The sequence below is a fragment of the Xenopus laevis genome, chromosome 5S, assembly GCF_017654675.1.
Source record: "Xenopus laevis strain J_2021 chromosome 5S, Xenopus_laevis_v10.1, whole genome shotgun sequence".
Classification (NCBI taxonomy): domain Eukaryota; kingdom Metazoa; phylum Chordata; class Amphibia; order Anura; family Pipidae; genus Xenopus; species Xenopus laevis.
In genome coordinates this window covers 2,052,846-2,073,007 of record NC_054380.1, presented here as the reverse complement: position 1 = coordinate 2,073,007, position 20,162 = coordinate 2,052,846, and positions in this window count along the sequence as shown.

Sequence of the window (20,162 nt, the reverse complement as noted above, 5' to 3'; positions counted from 1 at the left end):
GGTTTGGAGGATACAGGCTGAGGACAGATGATACAAAGTAACAGTAGTCAGACAGCTCAGCAAAGTAGTCAGACAGATCAGCAGAAGAGCAGGGGGTGGGCTTAGGGAACTGTCAGAAACCAATCATAAAAATCATGAAAAGTCGGTATATTTTTTAATTTATGTATATTGTAAAGTTGCTTGAAATTAGGTTTACTTCAAAAAGCTTAAGTTATGTTTGTGTGGAGTTCCCCTTTAAAATACATCAAAAATTGCACTACAATTGCCAAAAATGTGTGGAAACTTTCATAACCTGCCAAATTTTGTAAAATGGACATGCTAATTAGGGGGTGTGGTCATAAAGTGGGCAAGTTAATTGCCACGCTACAACTTTTTGTCCCTCTTTAAGTTTTTTCAAATGTTGGGAGGTATGTAACCCTCGACTTCCCACGTTAGAATGATTAAATGGCACAGTAGGAGCAAAAGAAGTACCTCTACTTAAAAGTGTGATCTCCGCCTGAGTCAACGTATGAAGCGGCATATATATATATATATATATATATATATATATATACACACAAAAATATATATACTCCAGCAGAGTGAGTTCATACACATTCAGGAAATAAAAACCAGCAGATCAGAGAAAAACTGACCCATGAGCATTAAACGCTGCATTCACCAACATTCACCACCATTTATTTATTTAAACCTGGCTGGATGTGGAACAAATAACATCTCATCATTAAACCATTTCGAACAGGGGGTTAATGTGTTGGCGTGTGTTTCATCTTTGTCATGTGACCAATGTAAAACCAATAAAATTAGAAATGTAATCCTCAATTAAGAAAATGTTGTTGAGAGATTGGCATCAGCCTTGGGCTCTGTTGGTTTTAAGGGATGAACTAAAGTAAGAATTTACACCCAGATTAGTGTTGAAAGAAATATTCATTTTTTTAAAAAATTTATTTTATGGAACTGGAAAAATGAATTAATTCTTTGCACCTCAGTCCTTTCTGCGAATTCTAGATCTCCATATAGAAATAAAAAATAAACTCCAAGCCTATGATTTTGTTTGTATTCTAATATCCTGTACTTTTTTTGCTTATGCAAAGCTGTAGTCTGCAAGTCTGTAAAATAAAAAAGCCAACGGAAATTTCGACACCCACTAAAGCAAAAGTAAACTAGCACAAGAGAAAAGAGCAAAGCATGGGACTTGTGGTTTTCTGGATAAGGGATCTTCTCTTAATTTGGATCACCATACAATAAACCATTTAAATATTAAAGGGGTTATTTATTAAGCTCAGAATTTTTCTTGGTCGGACTTTTAAAGTGAAAAATACAATTTTTTCAGACGGAAACACTAGATTTTTTCGGGATTTATTAAAGTCCGATGGTGTTAAAAGTCAGAAGAAAAAAGTTCTCCAACTCAGACCTGCCAAGACCATGTAAAAGTCAATGGCAGATGTCCCATTAACAATTGGAAGATTTTCTGAGCTGCGTAGGGTTTCCAGAAAAATCATAGCTTCCGGGCGACTTTACGAAAAAAAAAGTAGGTTTGAAGGCTAAATCCGATAAAATCATACAATTTGAATGCACTTCCGTCAGATCAGACATATCACACTTAGGGGCACATTTACATAGCTCGAGTGAAGGAATAGAGTAAAAAAAAACTTTGAATTTCGAAGTTTTTTTTTGGCTGCTTCGACCATCGAATTGGCTACTTCGACCTTCGACTACGACTTCGAATCGAACGATTTGAACTAAAAATCGTTCGACAATTCGACCATTCGATAGTCGAAGTACTGTCGCTTTAGAAAAAACTTCGACCGCCTACTTCGTCACCTAAAACCTACCGGGCATCAATGTTAGCCTATAGGGAAGGTCCCCATAGGCTTTCCTAGGTTTTTTTGATTGAAGGAAAATCGTTCGATCGATGGATTAAAATCCTTCGAATCGTTCCATTCAAAAGGATTTAATCTTGAATTTAGAAAAAAAAGCTCAACTGTAGCCTGTAGTAAAATCCGCATCTTAGTGAATTTGTGGAGTTACGTCAGTTCGCTAGAGGGAAAATTCGCCTGACGTTAGAGTACAAAGCAACACTAGCGTCTATCTTCTTCGCTAGCGAAGTGACGCCTGCGCCCGTTAGTGAATCAGCAAAGTTACGAAATTACGTCACAATAGAGAATTTTCGCTAGCGGTCACTTCGTCCTTTAGACAATTGGCCCCTATGCCTGAATCCCTCTTCAAACTGCCGTCCCTTCTCTTTAGGCAAATCAGAGCCATGGGGGGGGGGAGCTACTTTTAGCAATTGCAGGACAGGCAGTTTGTTCTGATTAACCTCTCGATCTCCCTTTCCTAGAAAGTGCTATGACAATATATTTAACCTGCCACTGACTAACCCTCATTTGCAGAGTCCCTGCTCCGTGACGTTCAGTAGAAGTAAAGGTCCCTCTAGCGCAGAAGAGCTTTAATGGGCCTTGTTGAACAGCAACTGAAGGTCACCTCTAACCAAACACTATATTAAAGTGTTGCAGGACGTAATAATCAAAAGGGTCAATGATAGAAATATGTAAATTAGGCAACTAGATCTGCCCAGCAACTAGGGAGATAAGGAAGGTAGGAATTTAGAGAGGGGACAGAGAAGGGCAACTAAGCTGGTAAAGGGAAAATCTTAGCTATGAGGAAAGACTGACCAAATTGGGGATTTTCACGCTGGAGAAGAGGCGCTTAAGGGGAGATATGATAACTATGTATAAATATATAAGGGGATCATATAATAATCTCTCTAATGATTTATTTACCAGTAGGTCTTTCCAGCTGACACAAGGTCACCCATTCCGATTAGAAGAAAAGCGGTTCCGCCTAAATATTGGGAAGGGGTTTGTTACAGTGAGAGCTGTGAAGATGTGGAATTGTCTCCCTGAATCAGTGGTACAGGCTGATACATTAGATAGGTACAAGGAAGGGTCGGATGCTTTATTCACCAGTAGCTTCTCCCAGCAGACAGGAGGGAGCCAATGAGATTAGAGGAGGGAAAGGGGTGTTACAGGGAGAGCTGGGAAGTGAATCAGGGGTACAGGCTGATACATTAGATAGGTACAAGGAAGGGTTGGATGCTTTATTCACCAGTAGCTCCTCCCAGCAGACAGGAGGGAGCCAATGAGATTAGAGGAGGGAAAGGGGTGTTACAGGGAGAGCTGGGAAGTGAATCAGGTGTACAGGCTGATACATTAGATAGGTACAAGGAAGGGCTGGATGCTTTATTCACCAGTAGCTCCTCCCAGCAGACAGGAGGGAGCCAATGAGATTAGAGGAGGGAAAGGGGAGTTACAGGGAGAGCTGGGAAGTGAATCAGTGGTACAGGCTGATACATTAGATAGGTACAAGGAAGGGTTGGATGCTTTATTCACCAGTAGCTCCTCCCAGCAGACAGGAGGGAGCCAATGAGATTAGAGGAGGGAAAGGGGTGTTACAGGGAGAGCTGGGAAGTGAATCAGTGGTACAGGCTGATACATTAGATAGGTACAAGGAAGGGTTGGATGCTTTATTCACCAGTAGCTCCTCCCAGCAGACAGGAGGGAGCCAATGAGATTAGAGGAGGGAATGGGGTGTTACAGGGAGAGCTGGGAAGTGAATCAGTGGTACAGGCTGATACATTAGATAGGTACAAGGAAGGGTTGGATGCTTTATTCACCAGTAGCTCCTCCCAGCAGACAGGAGGGAGCCAATGAGATTAGAGGAGGGAAAGGGGAGTTACAGGGAGAGCTGGGAAGTGAATCAGGGGTACAAGCTGATACATTAGATAGGTATAAGAAGGGGTTGGATGGTGTTTAGCAAGTGAGGGAATACAGGGATATGGGAGAGAGCTCATAGTACAAGTTGATCCAGGGACTGGTCCCATTGTCATTTTGGAGTCAGGAAGGAATTTTTCCCCCTCTGAGGCAAATTGGAGAGACTTCAGATGGGTTTTTTTTTTTTTGCCTTCCTCTGGATCAACTGGCAGATAGGTAGTTAATAAAAAATAAATAAAAAAAAAAGGTTGAACTCATTTTTTCAACCTTACTTACTATGTTACTAGGTAAAGACATAGGCAATTCCTTCCTTGGCTTCCTGAAAAATAAACTAGGGGAAAGAACATTTCCTATTTTTGAAGCCCTCATGGCAATGAACTCAATTGGACTTGACTGCAACACTGAAAAAAGCAGCAGATCCCCCCCATATAATTGCCATACAGTTTTTGATAATAATACCTTTAATCTGGTAAAGATGATTACTTGCTCTCTTTTATTATTTATTATTATATTGTCCTGTGTTTTCTTACCTTATTTTTCTTTCCTGTTTCAATAAAGTCTTTCTATTTCTAAAGAGCCTCAAAAAATTGAGACATCAACTGTAAGCTTATTAGCGTATTCATCAAGATCACTATATATTTTGTGCAACCCTAAAAACTGTACTTTTGGGACACCATGATGCACTTCTTTCAATGTACGGTATTTTTTGTGATGAGTAAAACATCATTTCACATCATTAATACAGTGCCAGCCAACATGTTTAAATCAAAGCAAGACAGAAACTTCTGTATTTTTGTCAGAAATAACAGAGAAAGTCACATGGCCAAATGCAATACAAGTTATGTAGATGTACAGGCCAATATCTTTTTACGTGAAAAGAAAAACTCTGAAAAATGTTATATTCTTTTGAGACACATATAAATCATTTTACGCTGATAACAGTAAGGGGGTTATTTACTAAAATACTAATTTTTCTGATTAATTAATAAAAGAAATTTGATCAACCTGGAATCCATGATTTACCCTTATTTAGAATTTATAAAAAACACGAAAAAGATGGTTTAAAAAAAAAACTCAACTTTTTTGGATTGTCGAATGAAAAATCCAAATTTATCAGATGTGACTGCTGAAAAGCCTGAATTTTTCATGAAATCGGTGGAAAAGCCCAAAATGTTCAGAATGTTAACCCAGCGCAGACAATAATACCTACAATTAGGACCTCTGGCAGTGACTTTGACAGGTTGAATATGGAGTATTTTCAGATTCTGACTTTTTGCAGCCTCAGGGTATAATAAATCTCAAAAAATTTTAGGTCTTTTTCCACTAAAAATTTGAATTTTATAGTAAAAAAAGTTCCAGCTTCCATTCCAATAAACACATAATCTATATTATATATTATATTATATAAAACTCTACAGCCTTTTATGACTTTGAACATTTCACACACATCTGAGGACATAATCGAAATCACTGAAACAAAACATAAATTTTTCACTTAGCTATGAACTCTGCCGGTGTCCTGGGAACATCTGCTGCCAAATAATGAAAGTCCTGTTGTAGATCAAATACACAAAATTATTGAAGATCTGCAGTTATAATTATCAGCAAGTTTAAATACCTCTTTCCGCAAGTCGCTGTCTTGGCATTCACACAACTCTCAACCTGGAAGGAAACGGAGTCTATGGGAAAAATATTTTTAAATGCATCTTTAAACTATAAAAACAAATATGTGAAAGAATCATATACAGAGATCTTATTTGATACCCTAACATTGACTAACATAATTATAAGTTAGATAATAAAAGCAAACATTATCTGTTATTAGTAACTGTGCAATTAAGCTCACTAAAAAATGATAAAATGTATGAGTTAAGGCTATACCTTTCACACATTTACATATTGTGGGAAGATAAGCTTTTATAATAATAGGCAAGCAGGTTTCTTATGCAGAGAAGAGACACTAACAATACAGAAAAAATAAGACTAACCTTTAATTGTTCAACTATAAAAACACAACAACAAGGTGTTGGTGTTCATATGGCAATATGGTAGCAAAATATAATAGTTTCTAACACATGAGACTGTAGTCTTCCTGACTACCTCAGGACCTTTCACTGCTGCTTACCCTTAGTCCGGCTGAGTGAGTTCCGCTCATCTGCAATCCTGCGCCTGTTTGTGCGTACATGAGGGGAGGGGGAGAGCGTACCTGAAGGGGGCGACGCGGCCTGTCAGCACACATGCGCCCGTCTCCTTCACATGCGCATAGTGGAGGGGGCGCCACGGCTGCCCGGGTTGCCTGGGCTGCCTGACCGGCCTGGCCCGGAGGTGGAAAGGTGAGTCCATCAGGCAAGAACTGGCTGTGCCCACGGGACACGGAAAGGGCAGGGTGATGAGGGCGTAGTGTCTGTCAGGGTGAAATGAGTACAGAGCAGAACAGGACAGAGTGGGCTTAGATCAGGACAGGACAGGATGGAGCAGGCGTAGTTCTGCAAAGTCAGGAACAGGGTGAAGAACCAAATCAGGATGAGGGGATGAACAGGAGGATTGGAGCAGAACAGGAATGGGACCAGAGCAGGAACTGGAGGGCAAGGCAGAGAAGGAGCAAGGTAAATAGCAAGGTTCAGGCCAGGTGAGGCAAGGCAAGGTAAGGGTCAGGCTAGGCAGACAAGATTCAGGCAGAACAAGGAAAGATATAAGGCAAGGAGTAAGGTACAAGATAAAAGGCAAGTCAAGAAAGGTTAAAGGCTGGAGCAGGACAACCCAGTCGAGCCACAGTGCTCAAGTAGACCAATGCTCAGGCATTGATGGTGAGGAGGGCTGGCCTTATATAGGGCAGGGTCAGCCCTGATTCGCTGACCCCCAACTCATCAATCAGGATGCTGGGGTGAGATAAATAATCCTGGGACCCAGCAGAAGTATAGATAGAACCTTGCTGGCTGCTCCACTGGCCCGGTGCTTAGGTTGAGCAGCCAGTAACCAGGAGGTCCCAGGACCAAACCCCAGCAGAGCCTGACGCAGATGTGATGTCACTTTCAGGATCACGCTTGGCAGGGGGTGAGTTGAAATGTTTTTTTTGTATTCAGGATCCTTCAGTTTATTTGCCAAGATGTTGATGTTCTGGTCAGCGGGTCTGGGTCAGGCATGGGTTTCTGCTGCTAGGTGGGTTAAGACCACTTAATGAACAGGCGTGTGACTATTTATGCCTTTTTATTATCCAACAACCCAGTAAAACTACTATCATTTACTGCAATAAAATGTATTTGTTGTATTATATAGAATCAACACCAGTATGATCTTTTTCTTCAGTTCGATATTTAGGACATAAAGTGATCAGTGTTTCAAAACCTTGCAATTCTTGGTTGTCAATAAAGCTCCAACACTCAACTACGAGTAGGATTTCTATATAGTTAAATTAAAAAAAGGAAATTGTTATCTTTACAGACATCTGGGAGGGTTAATGTGGTTTCACATCAAACAGCTGCCTTTCATTTGCTAAGAAATCTGTGGGAGAGATAATATCTTACGGAAATCCTGTCCTACTATCATCTCAGTTCATTCCTTTCTCTGCATATACAATAGATAATGATTTTAAGACATTGCTAGCTTCGGCAAAACTTATGAGAAAATCTCGTTTAGTGAATTTCCCTAGAAAGGGCTTGCACGCTAAACACAAACAAGGTGGTATTGCAAAAAATTTAATTTATGAAAAAGTAAATGATCACAAAAAAGCAATCCAATTAACAATTTATACAATACATCGCAATTCCATCTGCAAAAAAAGAAAGTGTAAATACACTTATAATCAAAAGCAGATTTGCAAAAAGAAGCGAATACACTGGCCACAGAATGAAAATTACCCTGACGTTTCGGCAATAAGGATGTTTCTGGTGTCTAAAATATTGTAGACGTTATAAATATATTAGTCAATTAGATCCCCATCTCCTCCAAATCTGCTTTTCCTGGTATGTGACATCAGATCCACTCACATCACCTCTGTGGTGAATGGAGCCATTTACTAGCAACCCAGCACGTACCTAGTACTTAAAGGGATACTGTCATGGGAAAAAAAAAAAAATTTCAAAATGAATCAGTTAATAGTGCTGCTCCAGCAGAATTCTGCACTGAAATCCATTTCTCAAAAGAGCAAACAGATTTTTTTATATTCAATTTTGAAATCTGACATGGGGCTAGACATATTGTCAATTTCCCAGCTGCCCCAAGTCATGTGACTTGTGCTCTGATAAACTTCAATCACTCTTTACTGCTGTACTGCAAGTTGCACTGATATCACCCCCTCCCTTTCCCCCCCCCAGCAGCCAAACAACAGAACAATGGGAAGGTAACCAGATAGCAGCTCCATAACACAAGATAACAGCTGCCTGGTAGATATAAGAACAACACTCAATAGTAAAATCCAGGTCCCACTGAGACACATTCAGTTACATTGAGAACGAAAAACAGCAGCATGCCAGAAAGCATTTCTCTCCTAAAGTGCAGGTACAAGTCACATGACCAGGGGCAGCTGGGAAACTGACAAAATGTCTAGCCCCATGTCAGATTTCAAAATCGAATATAAAAAAATCTGTTTGCTCTTTTGAGAAATGGATTTCAGTGCAGAATTCTGCTGGAGCAGCACTATTAACTGATGTGTTTTGAAAAAAAAACATGTTTTCTGATGACAGGATCCCTTTAAAGAATCGTTCATAGCGAACTAAAGCGATCTTCATACCTTAAAGGGGAACTAAACCTACCCCCCATAGACCCCCCTCCCTCCCTCCTCCCCACCCAGCCTAGCTGCTACCCCAGGCAAATGCCCCTAAGTCTTTACTTACCCCTCGGTGCCGATTCAGCGCCATCTTCAGCCGCTTCAGTAATCTTCAGAATGAGACTGGCGCATCAGCAATTTTCAGCGAGTTTCGGCGCATGCGCAGTTGTCGCGACACAGAAAAGTGCTCCAACTGCACATGTGTCAATACGCTGGTCTCAATTTTAATATTACAGGAGAGAAGAAGATGGCTGCTGTGAACTCTGCTGCACGAAGGGGTAAGTAAAGACTTAGGGGCATTTGCCCGGGGCAGCAGCTAGGCTGGGAGAGAGGAGGGAGGGGAGTCTATGTAGGGTAAGGTGGCAGGGTTTTTTAACTTTAGGGTTTAGTTCTCCTTTAAGTCTACTAGAAAATCATGTAAAAATAAATCTCAATAGGCTGGTTTTGCCTCCAATAAGGATTAATTATATTTTAGTTGGGATCAAGTACAAGTTACTATTTTATTATTACATAGAAAAAGGAAATAATTTTTAACAATTTGGATTATTTGGATAAAATGGAGTTTATGGGAGATGGCCTTTCAGTAATTCAGAGCTTTATGATTAACGAGTTTCTGGATAACGGATCCCATACCTGTATACAACACCTCTCCCTTCATCCTTCACTGTGACTGTTTTGTTAGCAGAAATCCATTATGCTAGGGGATTAACTGTGAACTCTGAACCTAATTATCTACCTCATTATGCAGAGGAGCTTCAATTTCCCTGTTTTTCTAAGAAAGAAAATAAAAGAAATAAAAAAAAATATTAAAACAAAAGGTACAAGCTCTACTCATTAATGTTCATCATGTTAACCGAGGGGGTACAGTGCTCCTCTATGAATGATTTATTTTAATAGGACAATAGGGTGGGTGACCTACAGGATTGTTACATTATAGATGCCATTCTTGTTCCATGACTTTTACCCAAATAATACTTGAAGAGGCATATTTATCAAGGGTCGAATTTCAAATTCATGTGAGTTTTTTTAAACTCCCCTAAATTCCCATGAATTCAAAATTCGACTAGTCGAGATGTGTTGATAAAATCAAATTTTGTAAACTTGGGCGGTGAATAGTCGAATTCGAGTTCTTAAAGGGCCAGAGTATGATAAATCTCGGAATTCGAATTAAAACTCGAATCGAGTTTACATAATTCACAATTTGAGAGTTTTGACTGAAAAATATCTTATAGGGGGGCTCCTTTCCTAGCAGATGAATTAGAGCTCACTCAAATAACTGATTCCAGTACAAACAAAATGTAACAAAATAACTGCCTTTTGCACAAATCCTGCATGTAGAGAGACATGATGTCTGGTGAGTTTAATAGAGTGACCTCTAATACATCTTCTAGGCAAAAGGAGCCCCCCTATAAGATATATTGGATCTAACTGTCAGTGATTATCTGACACCCAACTGCTGCATGAAGAGAGAATGAAGAGAAACAGATGCTGAGAGAGGAATAGTTAAGATAAACTTGATTATTTCAGAAACAGTATAGCATTTTTTATTGATTATATTTAGAAAGTTTCTTATTTCAGTATGATGAAGCTTTTATTAAATTTTCATTTAATAAAGAAGGTCTTTTTTGCAGGGGAGCCTGGCACACTCTAATTACACCACTGTCTATTTATTATTCTCCTCCTCGTGTTTGGTTTACTGTATTATGAAATTGTACAGTACTGCTTATCCAAGTAGTGATACAGTATATACAGTAGTTATACATATATTCATACACACTTATGTGTTATGTTCAGTATCCAAAACCCAGAACTAACTCCAAGGTTCTGGTCTCAGCCCGCTCTTCTGCCTTTAGCAGCCGCTTTTGGCTTCAGGTCTTAATGCGGTAGAACAAGGGAGAGAGTTCTGAGTGAGCAAGGGAACCAAAGTGAAGTATTGGAAAGGAGAATAGGGAACGTAGACAGGGTCACAGGCCGGGTCAATACCAACAGGTCGTTCACAGAATCGTGAAACGAGAGGATAGTCAAGGTCACGGGCCGAATTTAAACACACCAAAACGCAGTACAAAAGCAGGATCCAGAGAATAGTCAGAACACAGGTGAGAGTCAGGGCAGGCAGCAATCAGGACAAGAATCAGGGTCAAACACGGATTATCAACAAGAATTAGCACCCAGGAAACTATCAAAATAAACCTACGTTGGGCAATGAGTTTCAGGACAAGGACCCTTTAAATATTCAGATTCACGCAGCATCAAAAACAGGGAAGCTGCGGATGCGCAAAGAGAGAGGCAGGCGTCCCCGAGGCCCCCCCACTAGACCACCAGGGGTGAGTTTACTTGCACCCTGAAAGCTTGTGCCTTCATTTAGCATTTTATATTGGTAATAGTCCATAAATCAGTCCATGTACCCTGGACCTCTGTTTCTTTTGGCTCTCCAGCCTAACATTTCGGGGCACATTTTCCTAGGGTCGAATATCGAGGGTTAATTAACCCTAACCCTATGGGGACCTTCCCCATAGGCTAACATTGGCTTCGGTAGGTTTTAGGTGGCAAACTAGGGGGTCGAAGAATTTTTTAAAGAGACAGTACTTCGACTATCGAATAGTCTAACGATTTTTAGTTCGAATCGTTCGATTCGAAGGTCGTAGTCGATGGTCGAAGTAGCCCATTTGATGGTCGAAGTAGCTCAAAAACCCATTCGAAATTCGAACTATTTTTCCTCTATTCCTTCACTCGAATTAAGTAAATGGGCCCCCAGGTGTAAAGTTAAGTCTAAAGCTGGCCATAGACTCAAAGATCCGCTCGCTTGGCGAAGTCACCAAACGAGCGGATCTTTCCCCGTTATGCCACTAACAGCATGGCTATATCGGGGGTAATCCGAACTTTCGGCCGTATGGTTGAACAATTGGATTATGATATGCAAAGGGGCTCCGACGGGTCGGTCGGGTAAAAATCATACCTTCCTGACCGATATCGTGGAAGATATCAATCGGGAAGACCCGTCAGAAGCCCCTGTACATGGGCAGATAAGCTGTCAAATTGGTTTAAATGACCGATATCAGCAGCTTTATCTCCCCGTGTATGGCCAGCTTAATTCATATTTCCTCGTCTTAACTCGTCAGTCTTTTCCAGCCTATTTATCTGCTATCACAGGAAGCCTAGTCAGCAGCCGGAAATATTCTGCTTTTCATGGGGAAGAGTCTAAAATAATTTTTATAACTGATGATTCATGATAAAAACTGCCTTTTAAACAAGCAAAATAATTACTTATTTTAACCCTGTAGCTATATCCATTCATGTAAATGCAGCGATCAACGTCTATCAGAGCTTGTAACTCTCAACTACAGGTTGTATTAACTACTAAGCTTAAATTAACTTTCTCCGTTTTGTAAACTGTAATTTGAGCCTTGCAAGTGTTGTTTCTTATTTTTGTTTCTTGATTTATTTGATTGCTAATTGTCCTTCTCCAATCAGAAATGTAAGAAGCCATTAAAATCACAAAATGGATATGCTTTTACAACACCAAAAGGAGTAGTGAGCAAACATAAATGTATAATTAATTTCATATTGGTAAATACAAATTATATAAAAAGTAAGTAAAATAAAGCTGTTTTCCCTTGCAAATATATTTTGTGTAAAAGCTCTCTATTTAAAAAAAAAAGTCTTATTATTTCAAAATCTGCATATACTGTATTAGCAATATTATTTTATATCACCCTGGACTTGGTGAAGTCCATTTGAATGAAAGGGAAAACATCTATTAACAACCCCTTTATCAATGGAGGAAGGCAGATTTACAATCATCATTATGGATCAATAGATTTTAATCAATTTTATAATAACATGGGTACTCATTCAGTCATATATTGAATCTGATCAAAACTGGGTTCAAATCAGAATGAATCATTCTCAAATCTTGATCAAAAAAGCTAGAAAAGAGCATTCATGCTTCTAGGAAAGTGCATTCTATCAGTGAGTCTATTTTACTGGAAAGTAGCATTCTATGGCAATTCAGCTTACTGAACCACCCATCAATATTGGGGTCTAAGATCACAAATTTGCTGAAAGCAAAACTCAGTGTGGACCTTTTTGAATTGTCTTTTTTTGGCAGAGCAAGAATTTGTTGGATATTTAGAGGTGGATAAACCAGTATATGGCCCCTTAGACTGTAGAGCTTGCACTCAAGGTTAAATGCCTGAGAAACAGGAACATTGGGATTTGTCAGTTCAGAAATGTTGGGAGTGGTATTCATCTCACATCAGATGTAGTGGGTATTTCTATAGATGGTAGCAGGCATGCATGGAAAAGATATAAAGCAAGTGTTAAGTGCTTAAAGGGCATGTAAAGGCAAAAAAATAAAATCCCATTTTTACTTTCTTTAATGGAAAAGAAACCTATCTCCAATATATTTTGATTAAAAAATGTGTATTGTTTTTAATAGAAACTTGACTGTATGCAATGAAATTCTCCCTTCATTTACTGCTGTGGATAGGAATTGTCAGACGGTCCCTAACTGCTCTGCAGGGAAACAATCATACTTATGTACAGCAGGGGGAGCCCCTGCCTTACTTCCCAGCCATGCAGAACTCAAGCAGCTTTGTTTATGATGATCCCTAAGCAGCCGAGACCACACTGAGCATGTGCACAGTCTTGGTCTTGCAAAGATGTATAACAAAGTTACAAGATGGTGACCCCCTATAGCCAACTTTGAAAGCATAAATCATTTGTTTGATTAGGCTTGTGGTGCAGTAAGTTTAAGTTTATGTTTAGTATACAAAATACAGCATTTCTAGCCTTATTCTATTTTAGACTTTACATGCCCTTTAATGACATACCACACAGCAATGCTATAGCAGTCAGGCAAGATCAATGAGATTTCTGTCTGAAGGGCCCACTCATGTTGCTGCAACTATAAGCAGCAGAGGCCTAAAGGGGTTAAAGGTAAATTAAATTAAATGACGATCCCTAAGCAGCCCAGATCACACTGAGCATGTGCACAGTCTTAGTCTTGCAAAGATCTATAACAAAGTTACAAGATGGTGACCCCCTGTAGCCAACTTTGAAAGCATAAATCATTTGTTTGATTAGGCTTGTGGTACAGTAAGTTCATGTTTATGTTTAGTATACAAAATACAGCATTTCTAGCATTATTCTGTTTTAGACTTTACATGCCCTTTAAAGCCCATTAAAATGAAAAAAAAAAATGCTTCACTGTATTGTACAATGGGAGAATTTTAAAATGCAGTTCCTTCAATGGATTTGTTTGTATGTGTTCATTTGCCTTGAAACTATAACTTATTCTAGTTTTTTGGCTGTTTTTCCTAACAAACAGCTGCATATTCTTGACTTAACAGCAAGCTGTGCTCTGGACAAGAGCGATTGCTTCATAATTAGATTTATATTTGGGGCAAATGGGGCTCAGGAGAACTTTTGTTTTCTTAATTGAAAATGAAATCCCATCGTATTTTATTCTTAGCCTCTCTAGCAGAACTAGTTCCTGTCCCTAGTTAATAAAACTAAAGATATCATCTAGTTCACATTTGTGTCATGTGCCAACAGTGCGAATTCTCGGTGTCGCGCTTATCTCTCTTCTCCCACGAGAGGTCAACAAATGGTGCTCTGAGTAATATAGGAATAAAATGATGTCCACGATAAAATGATGTCCATTGTAGAAAAACATTGGAGAATTAAAGTGGAAATTTCAGCATGCGTCTAGTAAACAAAGCTTAAATTTCAATATATTAGTACGTAATATTCCTTAATCTTTTATTTGAAAATGAAAATGGATCATGTTCTTTTACATTTGCTACTTCTTATGATGGTCAACTCAATGTCAACTCAACATACAGCAGAACCCCCATTTTACGTTTTTCAATGGACAGGATAAAATGATGTAAAATCGGGGAAAATGTAAAATCAGGGAAATTTGTTAAAGCAACTTTTTCTTCAAGTACTGAAAGGATATAAGTACAGGAGTCAGTTTTACAGTGAAATATTTAGTGTGTTAATAACAAGGGTTAGGGGCAGATTTATCAAGGGCCGAATTTTGAAGTAGAAAAAGCTTCGAAATTCGACCATCGAATTGGAATACTTCAACTTCGAATATCGAAGTCGAAGTTTTTTTACATCGAATTTGGCCATTTGCGGTCGAAGGATCGAACTATTTTACTTCGACTTCCAAAACTTAGAAAAATGCTCTAGAAGGTCCCCATAGGCTAACATAGCACTTCGGCAGGTTTAATTTGGCGAAGTATTTTTTAAAGAGACAGTACTTTGATTATAGAATGGTCGAATATTCGAATGATTTTACTTCGAATAGAATTCGAAGTCGTAGTATCCTATCCGATGGTCGAAGTATCCAAAAAATTACTTCGAATTTCAACATTTTTTTATTTCGAAAATTCCCTCTAATTCACTTCGACCCTTGATAAATCTGCCCCTTAATGTCACACTATGGGGGGCATGTGCAAGACTCTCTGTCAGTCACATACACAACCTAAAGCAATAAGTGATTGGTGCAGGACTGGATAAGGGGAAACTCATTGGAATTGACCATTTACAGGCAGAACCATGGCAAAATATACATCTGGTTAGTACGTAAAACCTCTTTATTTCACAAGTAATAACTAGGGATGCACCGAATCCACTATTTTGGATTCGGTCGAACCCCCGAATCCTTTGCCAAAGATTCGGCCAAATACCGAACTGAATCCGATTCCTAATTTGCATATGCAAATTAGCGATGGGAAGGGGAAACATTCACGAGATTTCCCTCACCACCCCTAATTTGCATATGCAAATTAGGAGGCGGATTTGGTTCGGCCAGGCAGAAGGATTCGGACGAATCTGAATCCTGCTGAAAAAGGCCGAATCCCGAACCGAATCCTGGATTCGGTGCATCCCTAGTAAAAACATTCAGAGAGGACAAACAGCAATTTTTGTGGAACCTCAGCACAAAATTTATATATAAAATACGGGAAAACATTGCTTTAAATTTAGGGAAATGCACCAATTGAAATTCATTATAAATGTGTGGGATTACAAATAAAAAATGGAATGCAAAATGGAAAACCTAAAATCAGGGTACTTAAAATCAAGGTTTCACTGCAGTTGACTGATTTGTTTATCTTTGGGTTGACTGGCTGACTGTAAGGAGTGCCTCCTGGTGTGTCCGTGCCGCCTGGCGTGGCTTCCAAGATGGTGGCGCCCATGGCCACCGCATTGTTTACTGGTGACAGAATGCTGGCCCCAATATAGCTGCCAGGGGCGTAACTATAGAGGAAGCAGACCCTGCAGCTGCAGGGGGGCCCAGGAGGAATAGGGGCACCACTAGGCCCTAATTTGTATACCATTTCAATAAATATTGGTAAAACAGGTCAACCTCTAGACATTTTGGGGGCCTGAAAAATAATTTGCTGTGGGGCCCAGTAATATCTAGTTACACCACTGATAGCTGCATACCAATGCATGATATCATCCCACCACAGTTTGGGTCCAAATTCAAAATAAGAAGTCATCAAAGACCCAGGTGAAATGCCAGAATTTCAGTCTTATTCTGTAAGTTCCTGGGTGGCTCCGAAATTACTCTGTGACTGACTTTCCTGGTTGTTGACTCTACTATCCCCTTCTGACTACTATAATTGCTGCCCTGACTTTTGTTTGATTTCCACTAAGAGACTTTCTAGACCCGTTGGATACCGCGTATGGGACTTATTTTGTACTTGCCTGGATCCTGCTTTCTCCTTGGACCAGACTTCAAGTCTGATAAGGGCTGTAATATCAAACAGTCTGAACCATTAACACTTGATTCATACATAAAAGATTCAGTGGAACATAAAACCAAACCAGAACCCAAATTTGACAAAAAAATTAATCTTCCGATATATAGATTGATACCAGTACTTTAAAGTCACATGACTTTAAAGGACAACAAATGGTAAAATCTCCTGATCCTTATGTTTAAGGTTTCCAGATAGTTCACCACAAATAAAGACTGTTTTCAGTTACTTCCTATTTTCTATTTGTGACCGTTTTTCTTAAGTTTAATTTTTCACCTTTTTATGTCTTTCTGAAGAAGCTCTGGGAGGTGGTTCACCAACTCTGTAAACTTATCTTTGGTCCTGCTGAGCAGAATCCATGAGTTAAAGGACCAGTAACATAAAAAAAAATTTCATTTTGTTAGTATGCAACGAAAAAAAAACACAAAGACAAATCAAAATTTGAAATCGCAAAGTCTATATTAAGTAATAACTTACCGAAACTCTTCTTTAGAAAAGGAGATCCGGCAATCCATGGGGCGGCATTCTATTTCTCCTCCCTGCCTTATAGGAGATAGCCAGGGAGGATAAATCAAGCACCGCATGATGGATCGTCTCCCTAATTCCTTTTCAGAAGAGGAGTGCAAGCGGACAAAACCCCCAAATGTTATTGTATAGGTACAGAACTGAGCATGGACACCTACACTTACATGAAGTTCACTAATTACGTTTTCAGTTTCATTTAGGAGTGAGAAGTCTGTAAACAGCTGCAGTAATGTGTGAAAACATTAGGAGGTGCTCACGGGATTTACAAAATCTGGACATTAAATCTTTTTTCATCCCACAGGAACTACTACACGTTGTTTATGAATGCTCTTAATAAGAAAACGCTCTTTAAATCACTTCTGACAGTGCCAATGAAACCCCTCCATGAATTGCTTAGCTCTGTGTAACATTCTTGGGCACAGAATGAAGAACACATAAATTATGCAATGGATTTTAAAGGGACATTACAAAATAAGATAAAGAAAAAATTAGACAAATAGTTGTTTTTATCCTTGACTAACTCTACTGGGTTAAGCAAATAGCCCATTGTAATAACAGTTTGATTACATAGGATGAGCTTAGGCTATTAATGCTTTGCTTAGGAAATGTGCCCAAGCAATAGAAATACTGCAGGTATGAAGCACGGGGCCTTGTTTATATCTAGATACAAATACAAAGTTAAGTATAGTTTTTTGGCATGCAGGGAGTGTCATTGAGTTCACATTGAGTGACAACCAAAAAAATACCAAAACTTTAGTAATCATCATTTAGTAATAGGTGTTTTGTGCAGTTTTGGATGGGTTTGATTTCTGGGTATGGAAAAGATGTGGAAAGTGCATTTCAGTGTAACACTTTACAAAGAAAGAAAGCTAGGCATGGGGTAGTGAAGTAGGTTGTGGACCCCTTTAACAACCCTTTCTTGGACACCTCACAAGCTCCTATAGGTTTAAGGCATTTAAATCGGCCAGATATTGATCGGGCAGGTTTGGTTTTTCCTGCGAGCGAGGACCACATAGGCGAGTTGATGTGGTACCACGACCTGTCAGTGCCCATTTCCTACATATAATCCGATCGCTTGGCCCTAGGGCCGAAAATTCGGATTAACCCGATATCGCCCTGACATTGGTAGGCATCTCAGGAAAGATCCACTCATTTGACGACCTCACCAAACCAGCGAATCTTATTGTCTATGGCGAGTGTATTGTATTTGTTGTCAGTGCCAGATTTTTACAGCAGCTGCCTACTCCATTCAAGTCATCATTGGAGGATCTACTCTAAACCTGTACATACTTAAAACATTACTCTTATGCAGTGAATGATTTGTGCAAATTGTTAGGGACTAAGTACATGTCTACACATTATAACTGAGTGTAGGTTCATGGATCGAGACATGTGCTGGTTGAATCACGTGGATGTACCAACCCATGGTACAATATTCAACTCAACCCACCATAAAACTTAAGTGAAGCCTTCTAATAGTAAGTATATGGTTGAGAAAAAAAACTATTTTTTTGACCCACATACTTGCAAATCTGTCACCTATCCACATCTGCTTTTACCTACAGTATCTGCCCAATACTAAGGGGCCGATTCACTAAGGGTCGAATATCGAGGGTTAATTAACCCTCGATATTCGACTAGGAATTAAAATCCTTCGAATATCGAAGTCGAAGGATTTAGCACAGATAGTTCGATCGAACGATCGAAGGATAATTCCTTTGATCGAACGATTATATCCTTCGAATCGAACGATTCGAAGGATTTAAATCCAACGATCGAAGGAATATCCTTCGATCAAAAAAGTTAGCCAAGCCTATGAGGACCTTCCCCATAGGCTAACATTGACTTCGGTAGCTTTTAGATGGCGAACTAGGGGGTCGAAGTTTATTTTTAAAGAGACAGTACTTCGACTATCGAATGGTCGAATAGTCGAACGATTTTTACTACGAATCCTTCGATTCGTAGTCGAACGTCGAAGTAGCCCATTCGATGGTCGAAGTAGCCCAAAAAAGTTTTTTACCTTCGAATCCTTCACTCAAAATTAGTGAATCGGCCCCTTAGATTCTGTGGAAGGCTACTTTGACATCAGTGTGCCTTAAAACAGTAGGTTTTTTTATTACATTGTTTTGAATGCAGAATCTTGACTCTTTAGCACAGACCTTGCTGCACTAAGGTCTTTAACGCAAAAATCTTGGCTATAGTTTTAATCAGACCTAGGGGCCGATTCACTAACTTCGAGTGAAGGATTTGAAGGTAAAAAACGTAGAATTTCGAAGTTTTTTTTTGGGCTACTTCGACCATCGAATGGGCTACTACGACTTCGAATCGAAGGATTCGAAGTAAAAATCGTTCGACTATTCGACCATTCGATAGTCGAAGTACTGCCTCTTTAAAAAAAACTTCGACCCCCTACTTCGGCAGCTAAAAGCAACCGAAGTCAATGTTAGCCTATGGGGAAGGTCCCCATAGGCTTGGCTAACTTTTTTTGATCGAAGGATATTCCTTCGATCGTTGGCTTAAAATCCTTCGAATCGTTCGATTCGAAGGATTTTATCGTTCGATCGAAGGAATTATGTAGATGATCCACACACCAATTTTAATCATGTATTAATTAAGAGATTACCATCAGTATACCAGTCAAGAAGAGTCATGTAACATTAGTCAAGCAGTAACTTGTACTTGATCCCAACTAAGATATAATTAATCCTTATTGGAAGCAAAACCAGCCTTTTGGGTTTATTTAGGGGCCGATTCACTAACTTCGAGTGAAGGATTCGAAGGTAAAAAACTTCGAATTGCGAAGTTTTTTTTGGGCTACTTCGACCATCGACTACGACTACGACTTCGAATCGAACTATTCGAAGTAAAAATCGTTTGACTATTCGACCATTCGATAGTCGAAGTACTGTCTCTTTAAAAATAAACTTCGACCCCCTAGTTCGCCATCTAAAAGCTACCGAAGTCAATGTTAGCCTATGGGGAAGGTCCCCATAGGCTTGGCTAACCTTTTTTGATCGAAGGATATTCCTTCGATCGTTGGATTAAAATCCTTCAAATCGTTCGTTATGAAGGATTTTATCGTTCGATCGAAAGAATTATCCTTCGATCGTTCGATCGAACAATCTGGGCTAAATCCTACGACTTCGATATTCGAAGTCGAAGGATTTTAATTCCTAGTCGAATATCGAGGGTTAATTAACCCTCGATATTCGACCCATAGTGAATTGGCCCCCTAGTGTTTGTAATTTAAATCAGGTCAGAAAGCTCAAACATACCCACAGGCATAAAAGTAGAATAGGAACAAGCCTGTCACCCAGCAACACA